General features: G+C 44.8%; 1 protein-coding gene across 1 annotated transcript in view; it reads right to left on the bottom strand.

The window, feature by feature from the left end:
- LOC102564050 (sodium channel protein type 2 subunit alpha) overlaps nucleotides 1-16,211 on the bottom strand; it is a 153,829-nt gene extending 137,618 nt beyond the window's left edge. The window contains exon 1 of the mRNA XM_059727328.1: nucleotides 16,027-16,211. The gene's annotated coding sequence lies outside the window, so the exon portion shown is untranslated. The remainder of the gene's footprint in view (nucleotides 1-16,026) is intronic.
- Nucleotides 16,212-20,800: the final 4,589 nt, after the last annotated feature.

Here is a 20,800-nt window from a genome sequence, read left to right as displayed (position 1 = left end):
GGTCAGGAGGAAAATGCAAATGTCCTTTTCCTCTTGTGTCCTATATTTTTAAGCATTTCTTTGTCAGTGGCCTTTTCTTTTTGCAACTTCTAGTTTTAAAAGTTTTAAACTACATATATCTTGGTCATTAGATTTTGAATGGTCTACTTACACCATCCTAATCACAGTCTTCAGCCATTGAGGTCGTTGCAGGATATCTTCTACAGTTCTTCTCATTGAATTAACATTTATTTCTGGCTCTTTTCTTACTTCTTTTGATTTTGTCCTTATTTTCTATCTTATTCCTAGGAAGGAAAAGAAACAGAGGAAGAAGGGCATTCCACTTCCTCTGGGGATGTGACCCTGCCAAGAATCTAGCCAATGTACAATCACTACTAGAGAGGGAATAAGTTGCTGTTGAATAAAGCTTGGGGATGTAACGAAGCAAACCTGTGCCAACTGAATGTTCAAAGGAGGAAAAAGCAGGTAGGAAAACAAGTTCCTGACACGTTTCAAGTTTTTCATTAATCTTTGTGTAGTCTTTATTTGTTGTTTGTAATGATGTTGGATCTCCAAGCATTCTAAAAGAAAAAATTTAAAGTGGTTGACTATACTGGTAATACAGGATTATATTTTCCCAGAAATATTGTGTCTGGGACCACTATTAAAAAGAGTTTTATTTTGTTTTGGTTAGCACTGAACCACAAAGTCCATTGAGAATCTACAGCGTACTCAGCAAAATATTCTCAGGGCCTAGTCAGCTGGGACATACACTGAATCAGTCTCTCTTCTGGCAAGTCACTACTGACTAGGGTCTCTGGCTAGGGGCAGACATTCAAAAAGCCAGAGCCAGAGCCTGAATTGATTCAGCCTTTGCAGGTTAGTCTAACCTGCCTAGGCTGAGCTGGTTTGTAACAGGCCAAACATTCTCTCTGGACTGGGGCAAAGTAGGCACATGCCTGCAGTTGCTCAGGCCAGGAGATGGGGGGCAGGGGAGGGACGTTAGAGTGCACCCTCAGCTGCAAGGAAGCTGTGCTGGGGGAGCGGGGTGGCCAGTCTGGGCTGAGCTGGCCAGGGAGAGGTTTATTTCCCCCGCTCTCTATCCCACCGACAGGGACCAGAGCCAGGTCTGCTGGGTGCTCCCCCCTCACTGAGGCAGCAGCAGGCACCATGGCCCCTGAGGCAGAGGGAGGCAGGGAGGAGAGTTAGTCTCCCCTCTACTCCCACTGACAGCTGGGTCTGCCCATCCTCGCTGCTGCACTCACTCCCTGCCCCAGAATAAGCCCCCTGCTGTCCCCTCCACTGGAGGCTGGAGGGAGGAGGAATAACCCTCATCCCTGCTCCCCCCCAGGGGCCCTGCCTGGCCATGCCCCCTCTCTGCTGCTGCAGCAGGAGGGGGCAGGGTGCTTACTGGGGGCAGCAGCCCCTGTCATAATGTGGGGGAGTGCAAGTCCCTTCCCAGTGAGGTGCTGTGCTGCCGAGTGGGCAGAGTTGTGGTGGGCTGTATACAGAAGCACTGGGGTCTGGAGCAGGCCAGAGCCCTGCAGGTCCCCCACAGTGCCGCTATGCTCCACAGCAGCTCTGCCGGCCAGGAAGGGGCTTACATTCTGGAGAGCCACGGCAGGCTACTGCCCATCACAGTCACTCACCACACGTCACTCCAGCTGCTGGGTGAAGCAGGGCCCAGCCCCCACCACTCGTTCTGTGCTTGGGGCAAGCCCTCTCCCAGCAGTAGGCAGCTTATTCAGCCACTGACCCTGAGGACTTGCAGTCCTGGAGGGGTTAACTTGCAGCCCCTGGGCTCCCATTATTCCCTCCAGTGGATGCTTCCTCCCATTATTCCCCCCCAAGCTTCGGCTGCAGCTGAGCCAGGCAGACCCTGCTGTGGTGCTAAGGGCCAGTGGCTGAATGCTAAGGGCCAGTGCTTTCCCTGAGCACAGAGAGGCCATTCACACCGCAGCGAGGTCTTCCTGGCCTGGCCGCCACCACTGCTCTGTGCTCGGTGCCAGCCCCCTCTGTGCTACAGTGCCAGTGGCCTTTCTGTGCTTAGGACAAGCCCCCTTCCAGCAGAAGGGGGCTTATTCAGCCACTGGCCCCGTGCACAGAGAGGTGGCAGTGGTCAGGCTGGGCAGACCCCACTGTGGTGCCAGTGGCTGAATAAGCCCCATCCTGCCTGGAGAGAGCTGGCCCTAAGCATAGAGTGGCAGCAGCAATCAGATTGGGCAGACCCTGCTGTGGTGCAAGCAGCCTTTCTGTGCTTGGGGAAAGCTCCCTTCTAGCAGGAGGGGTCTTATTCAGCCACTAGCCACTGGCACCGCAGCAGAGTCTTCCCAGCCTGGCCACAGCTGAAGCTTGGGGGGGAAACAATGGGGGGAGCATCCACTGTCTTGGAGCCCAGGGTCTGCAAGTTAATCTCTCCAGGACTGCATGTGCTCAGCTGAATAAGCCCCCTCTTGCTGGGAGTGGGCTTTCCCCGAGCACAGAATGAGTGGCAGGGGCCAGGCCCTGCCCCTGCCCAGCAGCTGGAGCAGTGAGTGGTGAGTGACCATGATGGACAGCAGCCCATCATGGCTTCCCAGAACACAAACCCTTTCCCAGTGGGGGGCCGCACTGGAAGGCCAGCAGAGCTGTGCTGAACTGTGACAGCACTGCAGGGGGCTTGCAGGGCTCTGGCCCACTCCAGGCTGCAGTGCTGCCATGTGCAGCCCACCACAGCTCTGCCCACCCTGCAACACTGCCCCTTGTCGGGAAGGAACTCATGCTCCCCCACATTATGACAGGGGCTGCTGCCCCCAACAAGGATCCTGCCTCTTCCTGCCACAGTGGCAGGGAGGGAGCATGGCCAGGTGGGGCCCCTGGTGGGGTGAGGCAAGGATGAGGTTTATTCCTCCTCCCCCCGGCTTCCAGTGGAGGGGACAGTAGGGGGTCTACTGCATGGCAGGGAATAGGTTTGGCAGCCATGGTGGGCAGACCCACTCTCCTCTCTGCCCTGCTGTGCCTTAGGAGCCATGGTGCCCTGCTGCAGCAGCGAGGGGGGAGCACCCAGCAGACCCAGCTCAGGTCCCTGATGGTGGCACAGGGAGGGGGGAATTAAACCCCTCTCTGTCCAGATCCTCACCCCTGCCTGTCCCTGCTCGGGCTGGGGAGCAGAGGGGTGGGGACAGCCTGGCTAGGTTGGAGCAGAGAGCCCCTCCTAGCCCAGAGAGCATGTCAGGATGCTGGGGGGGTCTCTGTTTTAATTCAAACCAGCAAGGGGTCTGGGACAGAATTGCATAAACCAGTTTGACCCAGAACAGTTAAGTCTGATACTACATTCAACCAGGTTTATCTCATTCAGCCATTTTGAAATTGGTTTGTGTGCACTGAATGTCTTTTCTGGTTAGGTTTAAACCAGTTTCTGATCACTTAAACCAGTTTATGTGTAATGTCTGTCCCTAGTCTGTAGGACAAACTTTAAAGCTGCCTTCTCCCAGTACAACTCTTAAGGGGACACTGGCTCTCATACCGCCACATGCCATAGACCAATGCAAATCTTCCTCTAGTACAGCTGTCCTTTGGGGTGCAAGAAAGATTTTCCCATCCCTTTTCCCCTGAGGTGAATCTGGCTCAGGGCCCTGAAGCAGCATACTGGTTGAAATATGACTTCAACACTGAGTACAGTTTAAATAGGCATGCCATTCTTGCACACTTAAATAGGCTGTGAAAAAGACAGTATATCCTGCCAATAACGTCTTAATAATTATTAGTTAATTAATAATTAGTTAATCATTAATAGTGCAAAGGAATCACACTGATCGCACCATTTCTTCCTTCACACGGCCCTAAGGCGCAGCCTCTGTGCTCCCTATTTATAATTATTTGCTACTAGGGCTGTGTGAAGCTTCGGTCCCTGCTTCAATTCAATGGAGATCTGGCCCAATTCAGTGGCTGAATTTCCGAATCGGAATTGAATCAGAGGACACTTTAATCTCTCTGAATCAAATCGGAACCCTCCAAATCAATTCGGAGAGATTCAGAAAGATTCAGTGATTCGGATGTAGACACAGCTTTAAATGTTTTTTCTACATACCTCTAGGTAGCAGGTGGCTCATAAATGCTGCGATGCTGGGGCAGATGGAGTGTCCCACAGAAGTGCAGGGTTCCCCAGTGCGCTCAGCAGCAGACCGGGAAGTGGAGCAGAAGCACTTCCAGTCCACTTCTGGGTACGCTGGACAGCGCACAGGGGTCCCCCTGCACCCTCCTGTTTGGCAACTATCGCCTCCTGGGTCTGCGGGGGCACCCAGGGTCCCCCTGAAGCCAATCACTGAGCTGGGAGGGTGCAGGGGGGCCCCTGCACATTCCCTGGTGGATCAATGAATTGAATCACTGTCCCCGATTCGGGCTGAATCTAAATCTGAATCGAATAGGGCCCGTTTCACGTACTCCTACTTGCTACCAGATTAACAAGTTGCTAAGCCTAACATCTGTATTTGCTTTAACTTCAGACTATTTTGCTGTATCCATGAGCACCATCTATAATAGTAATGATACTTGCTGCAAAAAATAAAGCTTGATGACAGAGTGGTGAGTCCTTTATCCTACAGAGAACAAAACAAAACACTTACGGGGACTGGACCACTTAAGACAGATTTCAGTACAGAATTACTCTAATTTAGCTTCTGAATTTAAGTATCTTGTTTCTGTGTAATACCACTGTTTGGAAATGCATTTAAGATAATGGCCTACCATGGTTTTTCTTGGTTTTTCTCTTTCATATGTTGTAGGATTTTAATCTATTTGGCTTAGTTATCACAACAAATAAAAAGCCAATGCAGGACACAGGAGATATTCCTTGTGAAATTTGATTCCACATCAGTCTTCAGCCATATCTATGACCCAACTAAGAAAGTTCCTAACTTCCATGAGAAACTTGCTGTACTGTACAAATAATGAATATGATGAGTCATCACAAACCTTAACTGGGTACCATAACATAATACATATTTCTGCCTTCAGTTAAACATGTATAATTACCCTGCAGAGATCACCATCAATCTTACCTTTAAATGATTTACAATTGAATATTATTTAGATCTGAAAACCAGTAACTTGTACGAGCAAGAACTCCTCTTACTACTCAACCACAAATCACATCCCACATACTATAGGATTATTTCTTATTATTCTACATATTCTGATGCATGCAACATTATGTTTGATCTCATGTACTAGTATTCATTGACTCTTTGTCACAGGAACCATCACAGAACACAGAAAAGAGGTAACAAAAATATAATACCAAATGTTACTCTTTCTACAAGAGAGATCCAAAAAAAAAAAAAAAAACTCACTGGGTAAGATGCTTTACAGGAAGCTATAAAAACCCATGTGATACAGAAAATCATTGTTTATGCATCTGACAAAAAGAAACAACAATCTAAATTCAGAAAATTCTCTAAAACGTGAAGAACTACAGGATGCATCCAGAAGAGCACAGACATGCAAAATGCCGCACTGCAGACCTATCTCTGGCACTGCACACCACACATGCCACACTTGCAAGCATTCCACATGCTGCTAATTTGCAGTGCACAGGGAGGGTGGGGGTTGACACCAGGAGATCTTGGTGTGCCACTGGAAACCAGAGCCTGGCATGCCAGAGCCACACTCCTGTTGCTGGCCAGGCTCTGTGCTGCTGAATTGCCACAGCTGCAGCCCTCAGGACCCCAAGTAAGGCTGCTGGGGCCATCCCAGGTGCTGGTGCTGGCCTTTCGTACTGCACTCAGGGTAATGTGTCATATGCCAAAGTGCACATACACTGGCATTTCCCAGACACAAGCAGTGGTGGTACATATTTTGCCACTGCTGTTTGTCCCTGGAGAAATCTCTATGGGATGAGCCCATAGAGTGCAACACGTCACTTTCCATATACTTACTAGACTGTAGCAAGTAATCAATACAGGCGGTGAAGTGAGCAAAATCTATGTAGCAGAAGATGAATGGATAGTATTTAGACTTTAATGGTCATGTTAAAAACTGAGAGAATAAAAGTGGAAAACTTCTGGAAAATAGGCCCACACAAAATTCCCAGATGAATACCATAGGTAATATCTGAAGGAAAATCAGTGCTTTGTTTATCTCACAAACAGACATAAAATACAATCACATAACTTGTGTAGGGTACTTCGTATCAATCAGCCAAAAGTTTCAAGGTTTTATTTCACTGCCTTTTCCATCTTTATCAGAAGATGAAGTTTTTTTCTTGGAGGCATTCATTCAGGCAGAGTAGATTAAAGAGTCTGTTAAAAGTATAAAGCCTAATGAAGCCCTGGGCAAGCCTGTGCTTCCATTAGACAGTATTCTAATTCATTGCTACCAGACAAGTTTGGTCCAGTCACCCTTGATACTAAGAGGCAAAATCTAAGGGATACCTCTTCTCCAAAAGGATCTTTTATTTAGGATCATGCTGAAACTGAGTTTACTGACCAAACTATGTTCTGGTTAGAAGCTGTATAATTAATTAAACAGGAATATAAAATCTTGACCAGTCTTAATACAGAGATGATCTTACTAATATAATTTACCCTATCCAAGACAATTTACTAATATTAGTTACTCCTTTTTATGTAAGTAGTATAAAACAAATACCTTATGTCAACTGTCAAATCAGTGTTTGTAATAACCTTTTATCAGGAGTCCCTTAATTCTTAGCTAAAACTTTGTTCAAAAGGAAAGAAATGTATGCAAACAGAGGTTGACAGTTTTTCTTCTCCGTATCATGCTTTTGTTCAGGCTTTGCATGTGGGTCAAACTTCTTAATACTAAGCCTCTGGCCTTGAATGGTTTTTAGCAGGTTTATATCTCAGCAATTTTTATCTGACTCAAAGTAAACATCAGAGCTGTCTTTTCTGCCCTTTTCTGTTTGGTCTGAGCTTAGGATTATAAACTGTAGTCATTCAACTTTAACATATATTTCTGGACTGTATTTGGTCAACTAAAGGTGCCTAGACACATACAGCAAGGCTGTTTCAATGTGCTGTTATTACAGCACACCTGTTTAATCGAGTCTGCTGGAGCGTGGTGATTACCATACTCCAGCAAACTCCAACATCATGTGTATCAGCATCCTTGTGCTGAAAAATGGTGGTGGGGGCACTTTAACTAAAGATCATTCAAGGACCTTTAGTTAAAGTGCTCCCACCACTGTTTTTCAGCAGGGGGACGCTGATACACATGATGCTCCAGGCGCTTTAATTAGAGCAGCTCCAAGAGCTCTCAGAGCTGTTCTAATGAAAGTGTCCTCTGCCCCACTCCTGAAGCATGTATATAAATGCCCCTAGAGCCTAAAATAATTTTATACACAGATTGTGCCTCCTTATCTGTAGGGGATGCCTGAAATAGTGGTTTGGCATATGGAATTTTCTTTGGTTAGAGATTTGCTATGTAGGAATCTTAACATTTAAAACAGTTAGCAGTGAAAATAATTACAGGCTCCTGTTCAGTTTGTCTTCTGAACAACAGAAGGTGTACATACAGACATTTGGGGAGGTTAGGAGAAGATTAGATTGCATAAAAAATGGCCACCCAATGCAACTTAGTTTGCTCAGGTGCAGAAGTTACACTAAGGTTCCTAGTTAGGTCAATCTAAGTATGAAATGTATAGAAGTTCAGGAAGCCTAGATTGGTCTAAAAATGGGTGACTTGACCCAAGTTTACTGTACCTCTTAGGCAGTCTTACTTAGATCAGATCTGGCAAGACTGATCTAATTGAACTTCTGTACAATTCCCAGCATGGCCTCAGGGCTGGGAAAGTCCAGCCACTGGCCCCAGCCCAGGCACTGCACTTTCCTACACCCCTGCTGGCATTGTACCTCTTGCCCCACCACCAAATGACCACCTGCCCACAACAGACCAGCCAGCCTCCTCTCTCCCCAAGCCTGCCAAACCTTCTATCCCACAAGTCACTCTTGGTGCCAGTTTTACTGGCTTTTGCTGTTTCCAGGAGCCAAGGAAGTAAGTTGTGGTGGGGAGAGGAGTGGGTGTGATCAGGAGATTTGGTTTGCTGGGGGTTGGAAGAGTCAGAGGGGCTAAAAATAGCCCCTGGTCCTGGTGGGGGGGGGAGAGAACTCCGCCATCCCTCTAAGCCTTCCCTGTGGACCCTGCTAGCCTCCCTGATCATGCCAAACCCTCCCAGATCCGACAACCCCACTGAGGTTCCTGCTAGCCCTTCTGATCCTCCCCAAACCCCTTACAGATCCCATGTGCTCCTGCCAAACCCTTCTGGACCCAACCAACCCCCCATGGACCCCACTAGCCCTCCCAATCCCCTCAGCCCCCCTGCAGACCCACTAGCTCCAGAATCTCCCCCCCCACCCCGCAAACCCTGCTTGCCCCCTGGTCTCCCCAAGCCCCACCACTAACCCCCCCCATCCCGACTTACCTTAGATCAGGTGGCCATTTTTAACTTGATCTAACCTCCTTCTAACCTCTCTGAATGTTTGTACATACCCAAGATGTGTTCAACAAAATAGCTGTATCACTGTCATTGTGGCATAAGGTTAACCTTATTAAAATGAATATACTCCCTCCTTTTTTAAACATAGTGAGCTCTCAGATCTGGTGATCATTGCTTGAATACTTTACAGTTACCATATCTGTTGACATTCTTAAATTATATTGGTACATATACTGCACCTGCTAGCATAATATAGTTCTATCAACCTCAGGAACCCTTGACAAGTTTCATTCCTTTTGGAAACTGATCTGGGAACCACTGCACCTGCTTGTCAATGAAACAGTATTACTTTTAGTATTATTCAAGTTTCAGATGACCAGTAGATTCAATTGATTCAAGAGAAAATCCTCCTTAGGATTTGCTATACCACCACAATTCAAGGGAGGGGTGTAAAACTCATCCAACCCCATGGGCCAACCTATGGGCTGGATCAGACCATGCACCCTCTCCCTTCCGATCCTTGCTCTTTCCTTCCCAGCATACCAGATCCAGTGCCTGCTCCAGACAGTCTTGGACCTGTGCTGTGTGCAACACAAATTCTGGAGTGGCTGGAAAAGGCTATGTATATGGTGCGGTCTGGCTGAGGTCATGTAGAGCAGATCCCAGGCCAGCTTGAGTGGGTGCTGCATGGTACATGGTGCCTGCCCCAGCTGGACTGTGCTACATCGGGCACCTGCTCTGGGAACCATGCTGCACCCCTCACTTGAATGTCCCATGCAGCACAGGTACCCCAGGCAGCAGTCCTGGAGCTGCCAGCATACCACATGTCCCTGACCAGAATGTGTGAATGAGCTGCAGACATTGTCCATTCCAGACACTCTGCGATCTATGCCACATGTGCCAACCCTTGCAGTGCAGTCTCAGAGCAGCCAGGGTGGGGGCCTTGTGCGGCATGTCCCCCAAGCCCAGCCCATGGGGCTGGCCCAGCATGTATTATATGGTTCTGCTCTAACCCAGGGGCAGCACTGAGGGCTGGATGGAGTGGCTCTATGCAATGGTTGACACCCCTGATATAAAGGAGGATGCAAAAAGTGAGCTCAGTAAAGCCCTGGTTCATTTATCTAGTTGTCTTATAATGACAATTTATGGAGAGATGGTTTTGACAAAATACATTTTCATTTTAACACTGATATATTTTTAAACTATCAACTTTCCTTATTTGAATTGTGCTGTAAGAGTGGTGTTGTAACTGTGAATCCAGACATTACATGAGAGGCAAGAATTTCTTGGACTGATATCTTTTATTGGACCAACTACATAGTTGTTTTGGACTGATTACATTAAAATTAAGTTGGAGACTCTGGTACTTTGAGGTTACCCTTTTTACCAAACAACTCACCCTGAAACAAAGAAACTATCTTTGTGTCTACAGGTTGAAAAGAACTTGCAGCTTCTACTTTTACTTTGCAAATTAATGAAAGCAAGATCACAGAATTGATAGGCCCTAAAAAAACATCATGACATATAGGCCTTAATTGTTGGCTACTGGTAAACAGTGCCTAGTGTAACCTGGGGGGGAGGGCAGGGTGTACCAAAACACCTTTAAACCACACCAATCCTGAGTTTGCTATACAGTAGGATACTCCTTGTTTTCCCTCATAGAAGTCAGAGCAGCCTAAGGGCTCATCTAAAATTACAGAAGCTGTCCATGGTCCCAGAGAGCCATTGCCTCAGTCAGGGATTACCAGTACATGGGGAAAACTCCAGCCAATAGCTAGCAGAGAAACATAATTGTATAGGAGCTGTAACTGCAGTTTTTAATTTCTGAAGTTATCTTCCCATGATTAGGCTAACCTGGCTTTAGGGCCACTCTGTACTGGAGACTAGCACAAAGCTGCCTTAATGGACTGGAAAATCTGCTCTCTTACTGTATTATTTCCTTGCTTTCTTTCCTCTACTTATTTTTCCTCTATACACATACAGTGCTGGCAGTGATTTTAACTGTAATCTAGTAAACTCTAAGACAGTTGTATATACTTATTAGTACTTTATCCTAAGCAGAACATATAATTGTTTTTACTTTTACTCGTATGTGGCCTAGCACCCACTGTCACTACAAAAAATCAGTTAGAAAAAGAATTTGCTCCACACATTTCACTTTCCATTCCCACATAATTCTGAACTAAAATATGTGTATTTGTGACATCACCTTATTGGAAAAATAGACTATTATATTATTGATACCATAAAACCAGAACTATGACTCGTTAGAGAATCAAAAATGGGAAAATGAACTGTATACAAATAAGCCCTAGATCTCTGGTTTATTTATCAAGTGCATGCATTTCTAAACATACATTACAGTATAACCTCATAAATCTGGCATTCTTGGGACAGAGCACCTGCTGGAAATTTGAAAATGCCAGATTTTTTAAACCAGAGCAGCCAGCCACAGAGGGGGGGGTGTGCGTGGTGTGTAGCGGCAGCCAGTCCCAGAGTAGCAGCCACACATGGAGGGGTGTGTTGGATGGCGGCTCCCCCTCCACTGCTCTCTGGGACTGGCCACCACTACTCCCCGATGTAGTGTATTTTTTTAAATGTGCCAGATTTTTTAGAATTCCAGATGTTTTATATCCGGATTTATGAGGTTATACTGTATCACCATGTTATCCCTGTCCACCTTTTGTTATTATATGAGCATCTTAATTATAACTAGTTTGACTACTATCAAGTTAGTGAGAACACAAACAATTGGATTGATTCCTGATAACTCTTATTAGTTTCATACCGATGTAACTCCATTGACTTCAGTGGAATCCTTTCTAGGTTACACTAGTTTAAGAAGAGAACCATAGCCACTGAATATATATCTATACCAGAAAAGATAATACAAAACATGTGACTAGATGTAAGTATATGGCTTTCTTCAACTTTACTTGTTGACTCTCACAAGTTTAAGAGCTCCTTTTAACTACTGTACATTACACAGAAGAACTTGTCCTGAAATCAGGTTTGGTGATGAATTTTAAATGGATTATTGTAACAACCAACAGAGTTTAAGAAACAATAGTTTTGGTTATATATAGCTTTCCCACAGTTGGAGGCTACATTTACAGATATGTAGCTTTGTTTAAGTTTAAACAAAATATCATTGCGTTTTATTTTTTTTTAATTATCATAAAACTTCATTGTTGAATAAAGAAAACAAGTTAGAGATAATGTAAATTCAGCAGCCCAGAGTTTGACAGTTTTTTAAAAATTCAGATCAGTTTATCTCTGCTTATTCTATAAAGCATATGCCATCGATGTTATGGCAAGCCGAGAGCATAAATTGTTCCTGTTATGTGTTGATAGTAAGATGTAATGTAGCTCCTGTCTTAACTGTTCTCATTCAATTGAGAATGTCTTTGCTCCTGTCTGATCATAAGCCAATGACAAGGAAGATCAGACAAGCAAAGATATCATTAAAATGACATACTGCAGATACAAAGTAATTGGAGAAAAGGTTTTCCAAGTGCGGATAAGCTCGATAGGAGAGATCAGTAACTGGAATGGCAAACAGTTCTAATGAAAAAGAGCTGCATTCTTATCTAGGCACCTAACTCTCATTAATTACAAGAGAATGCCATTTATTTCAGCAAATCATGGACTAAATATAGACATTGGATTTATGACACATTATAACCTGCCTGACATCTGACTCCCCAGGTATCTCTCCGCTATTCATCCTCCTTCTCTCTCTTCTCCCCCCTCCCCCCCCAGCCTGTCTCTCACCCATTGATTCCTCAATCTACAGTTTCACTGACTGCCTGTCTTGTATGCATACCGCCCAGCCTCTGGCTTCTTTACTTTTCATTCCATCCAGGAAGAGCACACACCAACTGCAGAAACTTCCTTAGCCTGACGAAGGGTTTTTGAAGCCGAAAGCTTGCTTAATAATTGTTTTCCAACTATTTAAGTTGTTCTAATAAAAGATATCAGATTCACCCAAAAAACCGTGTCTGCCCATTTATTTCAGCAGGAGTTTAACACCCAAATAGGAATGAGCGCCTACTTATATCTGTGGATCAACCCAAAGTTGTTTTTTTTTTAATCTGTTGGCAACAGCTATCAGAATGAGTAGCAGCAACTTTCCAGGGATAAAAATGCAGTTTTCTCTGTCCCGGTTCTACTTTGATTTACACCTCAGGAAGCCTGACTGGCTGAGGTCTAGTTGCACAGGGTATAAACCTGTTTCTGTGGCTTCAGCCTGCGTGAACTAGTAACATAGTATTTTATTACCAATCTGCAAGATGGTGATGATAGGAACAATGCAGTGCTATATTCATTGCTAATTACCAGCTGCTGGGAAAAACCATACAGTATAACCTCATAAATCTGGATAGCAAAAATCCGGAATTCTCAACAATCCAGCATCTTTTAAAAATACACTACACTGGGGAGTAGTGGTGGCCAGTCTCAGAGCAGCAGAAGGGGAAGCTTGCACACGGTGGATGACGCCGCCATTCATCACCCTGTGCCGCCACTCTGTGGGTGGCTACTGCTTCTGAACTGGCTGCCACTCCTGCCTCCCTGTCCCCCGCCCCACTCCATGACTAGCCACCACTCCTTTAAAAAATTCAGAATTTTCTACTTTCTGGCAAGTGCTTGATCTTGAGCATGCTGGATTTATGAGGTTTCTGTCATGACCCAAAGGGTATGATTTTGTGTGTGCTTCGGTACTGCAGAATTATTTCCCGCCACATGGAGCTTTCTTTGCACGGTGCAATTCTCAGTTGCATAGAGAAAACCCCAGTGCAAAGGAGTTCCTGCCACCCGTATGTAAATTTGTTTCCCACCATTGGCTGTTTCTAAATTATTCCCACGTGGCGGCTAGTGATTGGCTTGCTAGCCGTATAAGAGGCTTGAGCAGTTTCCACCCAAGTTGGAGGACTTCACATCCATCTCGTGAAGAACTCTAAGCACGCTGTGACAAACTCCGCGTGTGCCTTAGAGGAGGATACAGGGGCCTGATCAACCTCTAGCCTCTCCCCGTCGCCGCATGATCCCTCGACGTACCCTGCCCTGCGCGCTCGTGGAGAGTCACCTTTCGGACTCTCATTTCGGTTGGTCCATGGAGCCTAGCAAACTCCGTGAGTGGTATCCAGAGCTCTGTTCGTGTTCGTTTAGCGGAGCCTAGCAAACTCCACTCGTGTGTCTTCGGTGGAGCCTAGCAAACTCCATGTGTGTGTTTTTTGGGGTTTTTTTGTAACTGCAACTCAAGAAAGTTTTTCCTGCCTGCACCGCAACCATCTACGGTGTAAGTAAAATAATCTTTAATCAACCTCTACGCATCAGTGCCTAATTTTAGTTCGCCGTGCCGACCTTTTCCCCAGCCCACGTGCCTGGGCTGCTGGCCACAGCCCCTCGGCTCCGACAGTTTCTACTGTACCGGAAAAAGAGCTACTTTGTGCAATAAGTAACCTACCTCACTAACATCTTGAAACTCACTTTCAGAAGTCATTTTCAGAGGTCAGCAGCTTAAGTAATCTTGACCCCTGTTTATATTACAAACATTCTATAATTATGAAAGTGACATTTATTTTTTGTAGTGGGATGTACATGATTCAGGAAAAAGTTCCTATAATATTGACTGTATGGTGAGAACACATTGATAACAGTGGGGTAGTCTGCATCCAAAAAGAAGTAAGTCCACAACCTTCGTGCCAAACAATTTCTTTTTCTTTGGAAGGAAGGAAGCAAGCAAGCAAGCTACTGCTACTTAGACCTTAAGGAAATCTTGGGGTCCAACAGTATTTAAATACATAGCACTTAAACGTTAAATAATTCAGGATGAGAACATGACAGAAAGAAAGCAGATGCTACTCATCATCATGTACCTTGTTGCTTTCTGACCCTTTCAACTTTATCCAAGTCTCCAATCTTCATTATACAGAAGGTAATTTAATGTCACAAGCAGATATGGAAAGAGAGTCAGTATCATCAGCACACTCATAAAAACACATTACCACTAATACCCTTTCCTGCACAAGTATACTCTAGGTAGTAATAGTGATTGAATGGAACTCATTGAAAAGCCACAAGGGAGCCTGCAAAACAGATAAGTCATTGCCTAAATTTTCCATGAAAAAAGAAACTCTAACCTTCCTAACAATCATTAGCATGTAAAAAATACTTCAGAATATTGAATCTAATTTCTATATCCATCATGATCTAAATGATACATAGAGTAAATTATGACCTAATAACACAAGTGCATTTCCTATAACATATCCAGTCCCAAAACACACAGTGGATGGGGACAGGGAGGCCTGAGAATTCCAGATATTGTTGTACATGCTATTTATAGCCTCTCTGACAATTTTCTCATCCACCCCCAAATGGAAATTTAAGACAGGGCAACTGCTAAAAAGATTGGCAGCATCAAGAAGTCATTATCTAAATAGTGTTCTTTATGCATCAAATAAGAGAGATGAATGATGCCATGGTCTTTAAATCATTGTTAGTTTTTAATTTATTTGTATTGCATTATGAAGTAAAAGCTAAAGCTGCCTCAAGCTGGGCCTTATACAAACACAATCATGAACTCTGTTCTTCTAGACCCTCACTTCAAACACAGGCCTCGGAAGTTGCTGTCCAACTCAGTCCTGCTTTCCATACTAATCTAAAATTGTCATTGCCTAAAATGAATGCAAGGAGAGACCCTGCTTTATAAACAACATGTTCCCTATAGTTTTGTTTTTATCAGAACTTACCTTTGAAAACAATGTTGTAGAAATGCTTATTAAAATATAATTCTGTTTCATAAAGTGATATCCAATGGATATTTTCCCTTTTCCCCCTGGTATTGAATCCTGTAATTATGACTAATAAAAAATGTACTGAGGGAAGCTGAATAGAGAATAAAATAGAAGACAGAAACACCTCTTTTGATTGCTTCCTTGAAAACAGTCTATTTAACAAGTATATGTAAAGCAATGTCAGTTTTATCATCAATGTGAACCTTTGCTTAATTAATAGTTGTTAAACCTCTCCTTTCATATGTACAGGCATACAACCTGTATTCCATGAAAAAGATAATTGCACAAAAGGAAAACATTTCCTTAAATACCTTTTAATAACCTAGTAATTTATATTTGACACTGACAGTTTGAAAACTGTATATACAATCCATATACAGTATAATACCCATGTATATATACACCTAAAATTTTATAGCCTCGTTAATTAAATGCTGGGTACTAGTATATTTATTCTTCTTCCTAAGGAGCTATATGACCACCTCCGGGGACACAAAAGCTACATGCCAATCAAATAAATATATACCTAAATTATAATAAAATACCTACTTTTAAAGAGAAAATTATTTTGCAAATTAGACAGTTGTATCACAGTATCATATTTATACTGCAAGGCTCGCTTTTGGAAAAGAAGTAGGTGCAAAACCACACCATCACCACAAACAGTCAATTCAAAATGGCTTTGAATTACCCTTTCCCTTCTTTTCCTTCATTTTCACAACAAATCAGATTGTATAATATGATTTTTACATGTGAAAATGGTCATATGGCTGAGATTTATTATATACAAGATGAAATGTCTTGCCAGCTTACCTGATGAAAAGAGAATGACAAATCACAGCAAAACCCAGCATCCAAAAATGATGTGATGCTATAATGTGCCACCTTCTGAAATTATCCAGATTTCTGGCCACAAAGCTTTACAGATTAATTAAAATTTCTGTATTCACAGTGGAAAAGAAAGCACAGAGACCTTTCCAGAATGCTCTCTGCTTCTGCCTCCGCTTCCTGTTCTCAGACTCACTCTATGGTACCCAACATATATCAGAAAACAGCTTATTAGGAGAGGTGGGGAAAGGAAAAGGGAAAAATAAGGCAGCACCTAACAGTGCAGCTCCACCTACTGGTAAAGCCAATGAATCAATTTACAGCCTGAGCATCTTTATTTCAAACTATCCTGACCTCCAGTTGAATCAACTCCTATATAAATAGTTCTTGCAGGTAAGAAACAAACACACAAATGAAAACCCAGACAAAAAAAAGATTTTGATTATTGACTGAGACCATAATATTGACTAATCATATTTTAAAATACTGAAGTTTTGTTTCAAAATAAGTACAATGGTTTAAGTTCTTTTAACAACATATTTCATAGTAAAAAAAAATGCTATTTCCTGCATGAATTCAACACAGAAACAGGGAACATGTAAATAAAACAGTATTGATACTTGGAGCTATTCACACAGATGTATGTTATTCTTATTGATTACTTTGATATTGCCCTTTTATTTCTGTTGTATTATGCATATTTTTATTCTGGTTTCTTACATGTTGTTATTACTACTATTCCTCCATAACTCAAGGCATCTAAGAGACCTCTAAGGCACAAATACTCTAATTTACACCTGACTACTAATAGTTTCCATGGACTATGGGAATAATTACTAGGCAGCAGAGATGCCTGAGATGCATCCCTTTCTATTGGTCACATCCTTTTGCTGGAGGTTGAGAAGGCGGTGGAGGAGATGTGAGCTGACACAACATGTGTGCTTCACCCAGGATTCCCTATTCCTGGTTGTCCTTATTACAGCATGATAGATGCTTCACACCATCAGAATTGTAGAAAGACTCAGAAGCTGTGGCAAGAAGTGGTCCCAAATACTGTACCCATTATCTATGATATAATGCTTTTAATATCCATATAGACCCCAGTCCAGCAAAGCTATTGACCAGGTCTGTAACTTCAGCACATCATTATTCCAAATTGATATCAGTGGAACTATTTATGTACTTAAAAAGTATAAGTATTACAAAGCTTTCCTGGATAAAGGCCATCAAGGGCAGGCAGCCAAATATTCCTTTCAGACAGCAATCCAAAAATACAGGCAGAGTCAATGTCTGTGCATAATGGAGAGAGTGTGTCCACCTAACTTTTATAAAGATGCAGCAGATATGTGGCCAAACAGACCCTTTCACAGAAGTGAAGCCCCACTGATTTCAGTGAGCTTTGACATGGGTACATGAGTCTGCATCCTGATCTCCTTTTCCAGGCATGTCTTCAATTAATTTCAGAGGGTCTGAGTATACATAGTGCAGAATGGGGCCCAAAGTCATAATAACTCATTTCTCCATTTTATTTTTAATATTTAGGTTTTCATATTTCTGTAAATATTAGCAAAGGATACATCGGCTTCCTGGACAATGACCTGCACATCACAACAAGGGACATGCTCAGTTGGGATGGGCTTCACCTGTCCCCTAAAGGTAAGCGTGTGTTTTCTTCTAGGTTGGCAGATCTCCTCCGGCGGGCTTTAAACTAGGCTCACCGGGGGGAGGGGAAGATGAGGGCGGGGGAAGCTGCGGACCACCAAACCATGTGGCACCCACAAGGACAGCCCAGCCTGAAGAAAGAGAACATTGGGAACCTGCAAGCCGCAGGGTGGCCAGCACTACAGAACAGGTAAGAAACGAGAAGGTAAGAAATAAGGGGCCCCTTGGGACTTGGAGTGGGGGGGCAGCAAAGGCACCTGTTGCAGGGCTCAAGTGCCTATATACTAATGCTAGGAGCATGGGAAACAAGCAGGATGAACTAGCGCTCCTGCTTGCACAAAACACCTACGACTTAGTAGGGCTAACGGAAACCTGGTGGGATTTGTCCCATGACTGGGCGGTACATATTGAGGGTTATAGATTGTACAGAAAGGACAGAGTGGGGAAAAAAGGGGGAGGGGTTGCGCTCTATGTCAATGAGCAATATACGTCAAACCTCATCAAGACAGAATCCAAGGATGAGGAAGTAGAAGGATTGTGGGTTAGGCTACATGGGGGGCAAGGAGAAAGGGATTTGGTGGTAGGGGTCTGCTACAGACCCCCACACCAAGGGGAAGAAATAGATTTGAGGCTCCTGAGGCAGCTCTCGGAGACCATAAAAGCTAAAGAGGCGGTAGTCATGGGGGACCTAAACTACCCAGACATCTGCTGGGAGACCCAGACGGCACTCCCACCGCTCACGCAGGTTTCTAACCTGTGTACAGGACCTCCACCTGACACAGGAGGTGCATGGTCCCACTAGGGGGAATGCCATACTGGATCTGGTATTGGCAATGGGGGATGACATGGTAGGGGACCTCCAGATCGGTAGCCATCTGGGGGACAGTGATCACCTAATAATAGAATTCACCATAAGACATCGAGTGGATAAGGTAACTAGTAGGGTGAAAGTGCTAGACTTTAGGAAAGCTGATTTAAATTAACTCAGGCAATTAATCAAGGACGCACTGCAGAGTAGGAGTTTTGAAATGATGGGAGCCCAAGAAGGGTAGCTGTGCCTTAAGGAAACGATCGTTTGGGCACAAAGCGAGATGATCTCCATGCGGGGCAAAAGAGGGAAAGGGGCCAAGAGGCTTCCCTGGCTGACCAGAGAAATCCAGGGCAGCCTAAGGGCCAAAAGGGGAGCACATAGAAAGTGGAAACAGGGAGAGATCACTAAAGACGAATATACCTCCTCTGCTCGTGCTTTTTGGGAGGCAGTTAGACGGGCCAAAGCTACCATGGAGCTGAGGATGGCATCCCAAGTAAAGGACAACAAGAAATTGTTTTTTAGATATATAGGGAGTAAAAGGAAAGCCCAGGGAGGAATAGGACACCTGCTAAATGGGCAGAAACAATTGGTGACGGACAGGGGGGACAAGGCTGAACTCCTCAATGAGTTCTTTGCCTCAGTGTTCCTAAGCGAGGGGCACGACAAGTCTCTCAGTGGGGTTGTAGAGAGGCAGCAGCAAGGCGCCAGACTTCCATGTGTAGACCCTGAGATGATGCAGAGTCACTTGGAAGAACTGGATGCCTTTAAGTCAGCAGGCCTGGATGAGCTCCATCCGAGGGTGCTGAAGGTACTGGCTGACATCATTGCAGAGCCACCGGTGGGAATATTTGAACACTCGTGGCGCATGGGCCAAGTCCCGGAGGACTGGAAAAGGGCCAATGTGGTCCCCATTTTCAAGAAGGGGAGGAAGGAGGACCCGGGCAACTATAGGCCAGTCAGTCTCACCTCCATCCTTGGCAAAGTCTTTGAAAAAATTATCAAGGCTCACATTTGCGAGAGCCCGGCAGGACAAATTATGCTGAGGGGAAACCAGCACGGGTTCGTGGCAGGCAGATTGTGCCTGACCAATCTAGTCTCTTTTTATGACCAGGTTATGAAACGCCTGGACACAGGAGGAGGAGTGGATGTCGTATACTTAGACTTCAGGAAGGCCTTCGATACGGTATCCCACCCCATACTGGTGAACAAGTTAAGAGGCTGTGACTTGGATGACTACACAGTCCGGTGGGTGGCAAATTGGCTTGAGGGTCGCACCCAGAGGGTCGTGGTGGATGGTTCGGCTTCGACCTAGAAGGGTGTGGGCAGTGGGGTCCCGCAGGGTTCAGTCCTTGGACCGATACTCTTTAATGTCTTTATCAGTGACTTGGACGAGGGAGTGAAATGTACTCTATCCAAGTTTGCAGATGACACAAAGCTATGGGGAGAAGTGGACACACCGGAGGGAAGGGAACAGCTGCAGGCAGACCTGGATAGGTTGGACAAGTGGGCAGAAAAGAACAGAATGCAGTTCAACAAGGGGAAATGCAAAGTGCTGCACCTAGGGAGGAAAAATGTCCAGCACACCTACAGCCTAGGGAATGACCTGCTGGGTGGCACGGAAGTGGAAAGGATCTTGGAGTCCTAGTGGACTCTAAGATGAACATGAGTCGGCAGTGTGACGAAGCCATCAGAAAAGCCAGTGGCACTTTATCGTGCATCAGCAGATGCATGACGAATAGGTCCAAGGAGGTGATACTTCCCCTCTATCGGGCGTTGGTCAGACCGCAGTTGGAGTACAGCATGCAATTCTGGGCGCCGCAATTCGAAAGAGATGCGGATAACCTGGAGAGGGTCCAGAGAAGGGCCACTCGTATGGTTAAGGGCCTACAGACCAAGCCCTACGAGGAGAGACTAGAGAAACTGGACCTTTTCAGCCTCCACAAGAGAAGGTTGAGAGGTGACCTTGTGGCTGCCTATAAGTTCATCACGGGGCACAGAAGGGAATTGGTGAGGATTTATTCACCAAGGCGCCCCCAGGGGTTACAAGAAATAATGGCCACAAGCTGCAGAGAGCAGATTTAGATTGGACATTAGGAAGAACTTCTTCACAGTTCAAGTGGCCAAGGTCTGGAACGGGCTCCCAAGGGAGGTGGTGCTCTCCCCTACCCTGGGGGTCTTCAAGAGGAGGTTAGATAACCATCTAGCAGGGGTCATCTAGACCCAACACTCTTTCCTGCCTATGCAGGGGGTCGGACTAGATGATCTATTGAGGTCCCTTCCGACCCT

This window comes from Alligator mississippiensis, chromosome 4 (genome assembly GCF_030867095.1).
Source record: "Alligator mississippiensis isolate rAllMis1 chromosome 4, rAllMis1, whole genome shotgun sequence".
Classification (NCBI taxonomy): Eukaryota; Metazoa; Chordata; order Crocodylia; family Alligatoridae; genus Alligator; species Alligator mississippiensis.
This window is presented reverse-complemented; position numbering and strand designations above follow the sequence as displayed.